The sequence below is a fragment of the Sus scrofa genome, chromosome 10, assembly GCF_000003025.6.
Source record: "Sus scrofa isolate TJ Tabasco breed Duroc chromosome 10, Sscrofa11.1, whole genome shotgun sequence".
Taxonomy (NCBI): domain Eukaryota; kingdom Metazoa; phylum Chordata; class Mammalia; order Artiodactyla; family Suidae; genus Sus; species Sus scrofa.
In genome coordinates this window covers 52,094,926-52,104,060 of record NC_010452.4, presented here as the reverse complement: position 1 = coordinate 52,104,060, position 9,135 = coordinate 52,094,926, and the positions used below count along the sequence as shown (strand labels likewise).

At 42.8% G+C, this 9,135-nt stretch overlaps 1 long non-coding RNA gene across 1 annotated transcript; it reads left to right on the top strand.

The window, feature by feature from the left end:
• Positions 949–8,418, top strand: LOC106505172. The gene is made up of 3 exons (XR_001299325.2): positions 949–2,357; positions 5,208–5,323; positions 6,154–8,418. It is a non-coding gene; the product is annotated as an uncharacterized LOC106505172 (long non-coding RNA).

Here is a 9,135-nt window from a genome sequence, read left to right as displayed (position 1 = left end):
ACCATTGGTTTGGGGTCTGAGGATGCCACATACATATACATACATGCACAGGTGTAGAAATTATAGATAATTCTGGTAATGATTTATAGCGTCCCATCACATGATATTCTAAGACATTCATTAAGCCGTGTGTTCTGGGAATATTTACCACCATCACTAGGGATCTGAACCAACGGAACATAGCCCCGAATATCTATGACGGCGCCAAACGTCTATTCAGTCTGAGATGATTTCTGGAGATCTCCGCCCTTCTCATCAGTTTCCTAAGATTGCAGTTGAGAAAGCAAGATGTTTCCTTAAAGGGATAAATACAAACAGAGGTCCTGGGAACCAGGGGCCTTAGGAAGTTACCAGGCCTTCACACTTTAAAATTGTCAAGTGTCTGCTAAAATGACACTGTGTCAAGGGCCTCTGCTTCTCATGCTTATGGGAATCAGTGTCGAGCTTGTAAAACAGCAGGATCCCCAGACTTGCTTTGGATTTGCTGAGTCAGAATTTCTGGGGGAAGGCCTGTGATATGCATTTAGGATCTCTGGTGGTTCTTGAAACCCCACTTGAGGAAACAACAGTGCCCTTAGGCATTGCTGGCTTGAGATAAGGAAAATTCCAGAACAAGAAATCCTCTTCTCTTTTGTAATAGATTTTCATTAGTGAGTGAAAGGAAAAGTGGAAGCCAATTAGGAAAAATGCTTTTCCTTTCCCCATTTCCTTAAGACTTTATAAAAGACAAGATGCTGCTTTGGCCCATTATTCATCTTTTGTTTCCTTAGTGAACACTGGCTTATTAATTAGAAGCCAGTGCCTTTCAATGGACGCAATCAGTGCCATCATGTTCCCGGGACAGTGGCTGGTTCATCTGAGCCCAGTGTGATTCTATTACTGGAAAGCCCCTTTAATAGGGGATATGGGCGGGGGTGGTGGTGAGGAATGGTGGGGTGGGGGAGGGAAATGTGTGATGCGGAGGGAAAGGCCTATCCTCTCTGTTGAGGGGGAACACTGTGCCCTCTTGGTCTTATATTGATAATTATCCATTGCTACTATCACCATTCCACTGAGGAGGCCATGGCCACACTGTGAATATACCTGTTTCTTAATTTAGATGTCAGGTTCTCTTAGAAAAACAACATTCGTGGTTTTTCAGTTTAAAAAAGATTCTATGATTTGCCAATAGTTGATGGAGAATTTATTAAAGATTAGACAACTGCACATGTGATAGTAAAGAAGTAGTCTTTGAAGAATGCAAGCTTGCATCTACGCTGAGCCTTATCTTTGGCCCTATTTTCCACTTCCAAACAATAAAACCACTTCCTAATCTCTCCCAAAGGAGAGCACAGTCTTTAGGGCATTAGCCTGCTGTGGCCGCCTTTGGCTGGCAAAACAACAAAGCTTTTTTTCCCTTTGCGCCCCCCCCCATAATCTTTGTATTTAATACAACTGTATTACAAATACAAGTTAATTGTATTTAATATAAAATCCTACCATCTATGAATAACAGAGCATAGAATCAATGAATTTTTTATTGTTTTCCAGGACTCTCTCTTACCCCTCCCCGTTTTCTGTCAACAAATAACTGAGGAAAGCAGTGGAAAATACTGCTGTCTTTTTCAGAAAGGCCCTGATTTCCCATCCTTATAAAACAATTAACAGCCTTGAGGATGATATAATTAACACAAATGACTGCTTTTTCTTCATCCCTCAAATAATTAAGGTGTTCCTAATCCCCACAGTAAATCCCAAAATAAATATTTCAAAATAGCATTGTTTATTTGGCCTGTTTCTAAAATCAGCATGTATTCACTTTTTTAAGTTAAAAAAATTCAGAAAAGTATAAAAAATAAAATAGATGCATCATTAATCTCACTACTAGAAACTACAGTGAACCATTTAGTATATTTCCTTCCAATTTTTTATTAATATACATGAAATTACATATATTTTGGGTCACAAAATATACAGTTGTCTACACACAATATGTTTTCAGCTATTTTTACTTACAATGCTAAGAACATTTTACCAAGCCATTAAATGTTATTTGAAAGTGAAATATTACACTGTTCTTCCAGTTTCCTACCATATGGAGCTGCCATAATTTAGCTAACTCTTCACCTATGGTGGGACATTTCAGTAGTTTTCCATTTTTTTCTAATAAGATCCTAGGATGAAAAATATTAGTTGATTTAAGAGCTCTGCTTAGAGGAGGAACTGTCTGTACTCAGGAGACAACTGTGAGGAGCTGCTTCTAGTCATCGAAGAACTCTAACAACAGGAATATCAAATCCAGTTTTAAGTTGTGTTGCTGTGGTTTAAAACAGTCTCCGACCCAGTGGAACGGACCGTGCACCTCTGCTTTGCGAGAGGTTTGTGGGAGAATCAAGGCGGGCGGCGGGGGGGGAGTGAAGAGAGGAAAACAACCACGATGAGTCATGAATGAGAGCAAGTGTCCAGAGGTGAACAGAACTGATGGCGAGAGTGTAAGTGCCCAGGAATTTTTAGAAATATCAGAGGAGGGCACTGGAATTCCCTCAGGACATAGAACCAAAGGCTTGAGCCAATTTAATTTTAATCTTAAAAGGTCAAGATGACCTCAGCTGATATCTATGAAATAAATAACACTGACAAAATAGGACACAGATTTTTTTTTTTTTGGATCAACTGGGGGAGTGTTTGTCTTCTAGTAGAGGAGATTTTAACACATACACATGTGTCTTGATAGATTATTTCATGCTTTTGGTTAAAAAAAATACTCTTTATAAAAATTATTTTGGAGTTCCCATTCTGGCTCAGTGGTAACAAACTCAACTAGTATCCATGTGGACACGGGTTCGATCCCTGGCCTCACCCAGTGGGTTAAAGATCCGTGTGCTAGAATTCCCGTCGTGGCGCAGCAGAAACAAATCCGACTGGGAACTATGAGGTTGCGGGTTCGATCCCTGGCCTCGCTCAGTGGGTTGGGGATCTGGCATTGCCATGAGCTGTAGCGTAGGTCACAGATGTGGCTCGCATCCCATGTTGCTGTGGCCAGTGGTGTAGGCTGGCAGCTGTAACTCTGATTAGACCCCTAGCCTGAGAAGCTCCATGTGCCTCGGATGCAGCCCTAAAAAGACAAAAAAAAAAAAAAAAAAAAAAAAAAAAAAATCCATGGGCTGTGGCGTAGGTCACAGATGGGGCTTAGATTCTGCATTGCGGTGGCTGTGGTGTAGGCTGGCAGCTGTAGCTCCAATTTGACCCCTACCCTGGGAGCTTTCATATGCTGTGGGTGCAGCCCTAAAAAAGCAAAAAATAAAAATAAAAAATAAATTAAAAAATAATAATTATTTTGGGATTCATTTTAAAAATTTCGGTTTAGCTGTAAGGACTATGTTTACTTTGCTTCTAATACCCTAGAGCGATCTGGAAGTCACAAATGGTCACAAGTCAGGAAGTTTGCTAGAAAGTGCACTCAGGAACAGCGTGAGGAACATGAGACTGGGCTGAGGGAGAAGCAGAACTCTGAGCAGTTGCAGCAGAGGCCTCAGCCCAATCTATGTGGAGCTCTGAGATGAGGGTGGCCCTTCTAGAAGATTCCAAATTGAGGTGTGGGGGATAGGAGAGGGAGGGTTGGCAGGTGAGTAGACATTTGTATTTCTGCATTGGCTAGTCATGGATACATGGATGGAAGCTGTCCCTGGAGAGGGGCCATGTGGTCATGTCCTAAGGGTAAGGAAGCTCCTCTGGCTGAGGGCACTTCCTGGGAGAGACCCAGCCCTGAGCCTTCAGTGGGCAGTGCTCCCCGCAGTAGGAGGATGAAAGTCTCCCGTCCAAGGAGGGGATCTGGGCGGTGCCCTCCATGCTCACTATACACAACTGCTTATTTTTCTGCTAGCATCTTCCAGTATATCAAAAATACCTGGACTTCTTTCATTTTACTTTTATTTATTTTTTATCCAAAGGGCCCGCACCCTGGCATATAGAAGTTCTCAGGCTAGGGGTCGAATTGGAGCTACAGCTGCCGGCCTACCCCACAGCCACAGCAATGTGGGATCCAGGCCATATCTGGGACTTTAGACCACATCACAGAACAACTCGGGATCCTTAACCCACTGAGCAAGGCCAGGGATCGAACCCATGTCCTCAGGGATACTAGTTGGGTTCCTTATTGCTTCACCAACATGGGAACTCCTTCTTTTATTTTAATGTCAATAATTACATCATATTTTAATAGAAAGAATAACTGACTTGCTTTGGGGTCTGATAAAAAATTTTAGGACAATTCAGTTTCTTCACTTCCTAGTTTTTGCTGATATAATCTGGCATTTGGACGGATATAATTAACAGCATCACATTATATTTCTGTTTATCTTGTCTTGAAAGATTATTCTTTTTTATACTTTTTTTTTTTTTTTTTTGTCTTTTCTAGGGCCTCACCACGGCATAGGGAGGTTCCCAGGCTAGAGATCTAATCAGAGCTATAGCGGCCGGCCTACGCCAGAGCCACAGCAACACCAGATCTGAGCAGGTCTGCAACCTACATCACAGTTCACGGCAACACAGGATCCTTAACCCACTGAGCGAGGCCAGGGATCGAACACGCAACCTCATGGTTCCTAGTCGGATTCGTTAACCACTGAGCCACACCGGAAACTCCTTGAAGGATTATTCTTGTCATTCATATTACATTTTAAAAGCATTCCAACATCTTTATGGATTGAACTGCTTAAACTCACAAAAGCTAAATATGGTTCTTCCCTCCTACTGATGTGAAAAAACAAAACAAACAAAAGGCCCAGAGCTGAGAAGACTTATACCTGCTTTGCTGCTAACCCCCAAACTAACATTTCCTAACCGCATCCATGCAAAGTTCATTTTTTTGGCCATGCCCAAGGCAGGTAGAAGTTCCCCGGCCAGGGATCAAACCCGAGCCACAGCTATAACTCGAGCCACTGTGGTGACAACACTGAATCTTTAACCACTAGGCCACCAGGGAACTCTGAAAGTTCATATTTTAACAATCTGATGGCAGAAAGTTGCATTCTGGCCTGATTTTTTTCCCCTTTGGGTCTCACAGGAAGGTGCCTTGGAACCCTAGGCAATATATTTAGTTTAAAGCTATAGCTGATTCGAGAGCTTGCAATCTGTGAGAGTGCCAGCGGCAACGGGCAAGAGGCCAGAATCACACTCACTTCGATTTGTCCACCCATCACATTTTCTCTATTTAATTCTTCTACCAGCTCGGATCTTGGGGAGAGCATCCTTAGAAATGCAACAGAAATATGCTACTACGTGATCATCAGCCCAGAATCCACAAGAGTCTGAAGCAATGAGATTGAAAAGATCATAACTGCAGGTAAAAACCAGGTCCTATCTTTATCCCTCGTGTGATATCAGCTCTTCAACAAATTGCTGAATCTATTATCGCATTCATTCAAGTGCAGGGAAGAGCCCTCAGCTGGAAGGAAAGGCGGGTTACCAGATGGGCTCAGAAGTGGAGTCAGGGCGTGAATGCTCCGTAGAGATGCAAAGTAAGGAGTCTGCCTGCTACCCTCTGATAATGAGGCATCTTCCATAAAGCATGTCGAAAGTCTAAGGCAGGGCTCCCTCAAAGGGATTCCAGTGGAGTTTAATGAGTGCACAGATGAGTAGGCAAATTGTAACCAAGCAGGACCCTGTGAGGCCTTCCCAGAGTGGATCCCACTCATGTCCTCCACCTGCCTTTGATCTATCAAAAAACTTTAGTCAAAGAATCGATTTAATCAGAGAGGTGAGCAAATACAGAGAAAAAGGAGAACAGTCAAGAAAGACAGCATAACCCTGGTTTAGTCAAAGTTTAAGACCTCTTTTTTTTTTTGTCTTTTTGCTATTTCTTGGGCCGCTCCCGCGGCATATGGAGGTTCCCAGGCTAGGGGTCCAATCGGAGCTGTAGCCACCGGCCTACGCCAGAGCCACAGCAACGCGGGATCCGAGCCGCGTCTGCAACCTACACCACAGCTCACGGCAACGCCGAATCGTTAACCCACTGAGCAAGGGCAGGGACCGAACCTCCAATCTCATGGTTCCCAGTCGGATTCGTTAACCAGTGCGCCACGACGGGAACTCCCCAAAGTTAAGGACCTTTAGTTAGTTCTTCGGAGAATGTTCGGGAATATCCTGAGCCATGTCCTTGGAGCTGTTTTCCAGATGCTGAGGCCTCCAATGGCTGGAAAAATCAACTGTATGCTGCCCACAAGCATGTAGACCCCCGACTGGTTGGAACCAGAAGGTTGATGTTGGTGGTGCTGACCCCCAGTGACCTCGCCACCCACCAATCAGGAAGACGTCCATGAGCTGACCACGCCCTGCTCCTGGAACTACAGACGCCTGACTACCCGCTCCAAGGGGGCCACAGTCCTTGAGGCACGAGCCTGCCCTCTTTGCCTGGCAATTAAAGCTACTTTTTCTGTTTCCTCCAACTCTGTCTCCACGTTTCTATTTGTCATCAGTATAGAGAGGTAGCTGATATTTCGGCAACAATACCAGTAATAATTTTGGGGTTATTTTAATGTGGGTGTCTTAGTTGCTTGACTGTGAGCTGAAGGGCATTTGGATGGAGGTGGTGTGGCTCTGTAACACACAATGTGGTGGCACCATCTTCTAGATCTGGGGAGCCCTGGCATGAATTGGTAGGTCTAGGATTGCAGGCTTAGTTAGATACGGTTCAAAATGAGGGATGAGACCCTATATGCAGGAAGATGCTTCATGAGGCCATCATGAAGCTCTTCTTTGAATCCTTGTAGCCTATTAAGATTTAAATTCCTCAGGCTTCCACTATTTTGTCTGGTAAACATACAAATAACCTCGCATAGATGTTGTCTTTAATTTGGATCTGTTTTTTCGATTGTAATATGTGGGCACTGTTCGTATCCATGAACATTCATTTTATATTAAATGTTTAAAAGTTAGTTTTTGCTGCTGTATATTTTTCACGCTCTAATTAGGTAAGAAATAATAAAATTTCCTATATGTATTTTTTCCTTGAAGTTAGCCTGCTTTATCAGTCAAGCAGTTCTTTTACTGACGAGATGTCCGCAATAGACTTTTCTTTAGGGCTGATGACAAGAAATATGATGGCCACGAAGATTTTTTTTTCATGTCCTCAGAATGCCCTTTTCTATTTCCATGTGAATCTCATTCCATAAGGGTTGAAGTAATTAATTAACTAATTTGTAGGTAATTCTTTCTGACAAGCTAGCCACCTACTTTAGAGGAAGTGTAAAATGAGCAATCTAGGAGACATGCATTAAATTCAGTAATTAAATTAAATACCAAATCAAGGATTTCCAGGGATCATATTTCTTTTGCAAAGCAAACAGATGTTTTATATAATTAATAATTACACTGCAATCATTTAATTGTAAATAGTACCTGATTTTAAAGGTAATTTATAAAACAATGTTCAATATCAAATGTACTTGTGTGTTAGAACCTGAGCATTTCTCCCATTAGATTTTCAGATGACGGTTTCTCCATGGATATTATTAATGAGGAAATTTTTTCTAGAGTGAAAAGAGACTTTTCCTCTTTCTAAACCTTAGAAGAGAGAATATACAGAGGAGTGTATCATGCATACTAATATCCTGGGCTATACTGGAGGTGCGAGAAGAATCACCATTTCTGAAAGATGTTATCACACAGGAGGAAAGTTATTGCAGCCTGTCCCCACTGCAGGGGAAGCATAACCCCAGCTTGGTGATACAGTCAAATGCATCCTATATAATGGTAATTAGAGGCCACTGCAAGGATCTCAGCCCCTTGGGAACAGGAGCTTCCTATGGAATTGTCACCCTTCCTATTTTTGCCTGTCACACCTTTATATTCAATGACCACAGTGGTGAGTGGTTCAGTCTGCAAGTGGGTGTTGAATACTTGCATCTACAAATGAGGAAGGAGGTTTGGGTTGGCACTGCATGTTTCAGAGAAGAGATTCCCCAGGGAGAAGAGACAAAGTTCGAAGAGGAGATAGAAGGTGGTGGCCTGAGGAATGGTGCTTCACTGGTCGGGGAAGAGGAGTGTGGGAAGGAAACCACACAGGGCTGGGCAGAGCCTGAGAACACGGACAGGAGAGACGCTGCTATGTCAGGCTTCTGACTGGGGAGAAGGAGGAAGGAGCAGGTGAGTTCTCAGGTCTGGGGCTGAGTCACCTCCACAAGGAGCATCGCCTTCCTTTCCTGGAGGACAGAGCAGGAGGGGCCAGCCTACACATGGGGACCGAGGTCTGTCTCAGCTTAAAGTATCACAGAAAACCTTCTCAGGAGATACAGACGGATGTGATGTCGCAGGTGGGAGCTTAAGATAGGAATGAAAAGAATGAAATAATGCCATCTGCAGCAACATGGATGGACCTAGGGATGATCATACTAAGTGAAGTAAGTCAGACAAAGAGAGACAAATATCCTATGATATTATTTATATGTGGAATTGAAAAAAAAAAAAAAGATGCAGGAGTTCCAGTGGTGGTGCAGTGGAAACAAATCCGACTAGGAGCCATGAGGTTGCGGGTTCAATCCCTGGCCTTGCTCAGTGGGTTAAGGATCTGCCATTGCCGTGAGCTGTGGTGTAAGTTGCAAATGTGGCTCAGATCTGGCGTTGCTGTGACTCTGGTGTAGGCCGGTGGCTACAGATCCGATTAGACCCCTAGTCTGGGAACCTCCATATGCCACAGATGCAGCTCTAAAAAAAGGACAAAAGACCAAAAAAAAAAAAAAAAGATGCAAATGAACCTATTTACAAAACAGAAATAGACTCACAGACATGAAAAATAAACTCCTGGTTACCAAAGGGGAAAGGGTGGGGGAGGAAAGAATTAGGAATTTGAGATGGACAGCTACACACTATATATAAAATAGATAAACAATAAGGACCTACTGTATAGCACATGGAACTATATTCAGTATCTTGTAATAACCTATAATGGAAAAGAATCTGAAAAAGAAGATATATGTGTATCTGTATAACTGGATCACTTTGCTGTATACCTGAAACATTGTAAATCAACTACCAAAAAAAAAAAAAAAAAAAAAAAAAGATAGGAATAACTCAAGACTGCAAAGCCAAGTTTAGAATGAGAGGAACAACTCACCAGAGAACAGCAGTGAGGACAGTGTGTACCAGAACTGGAGCTGA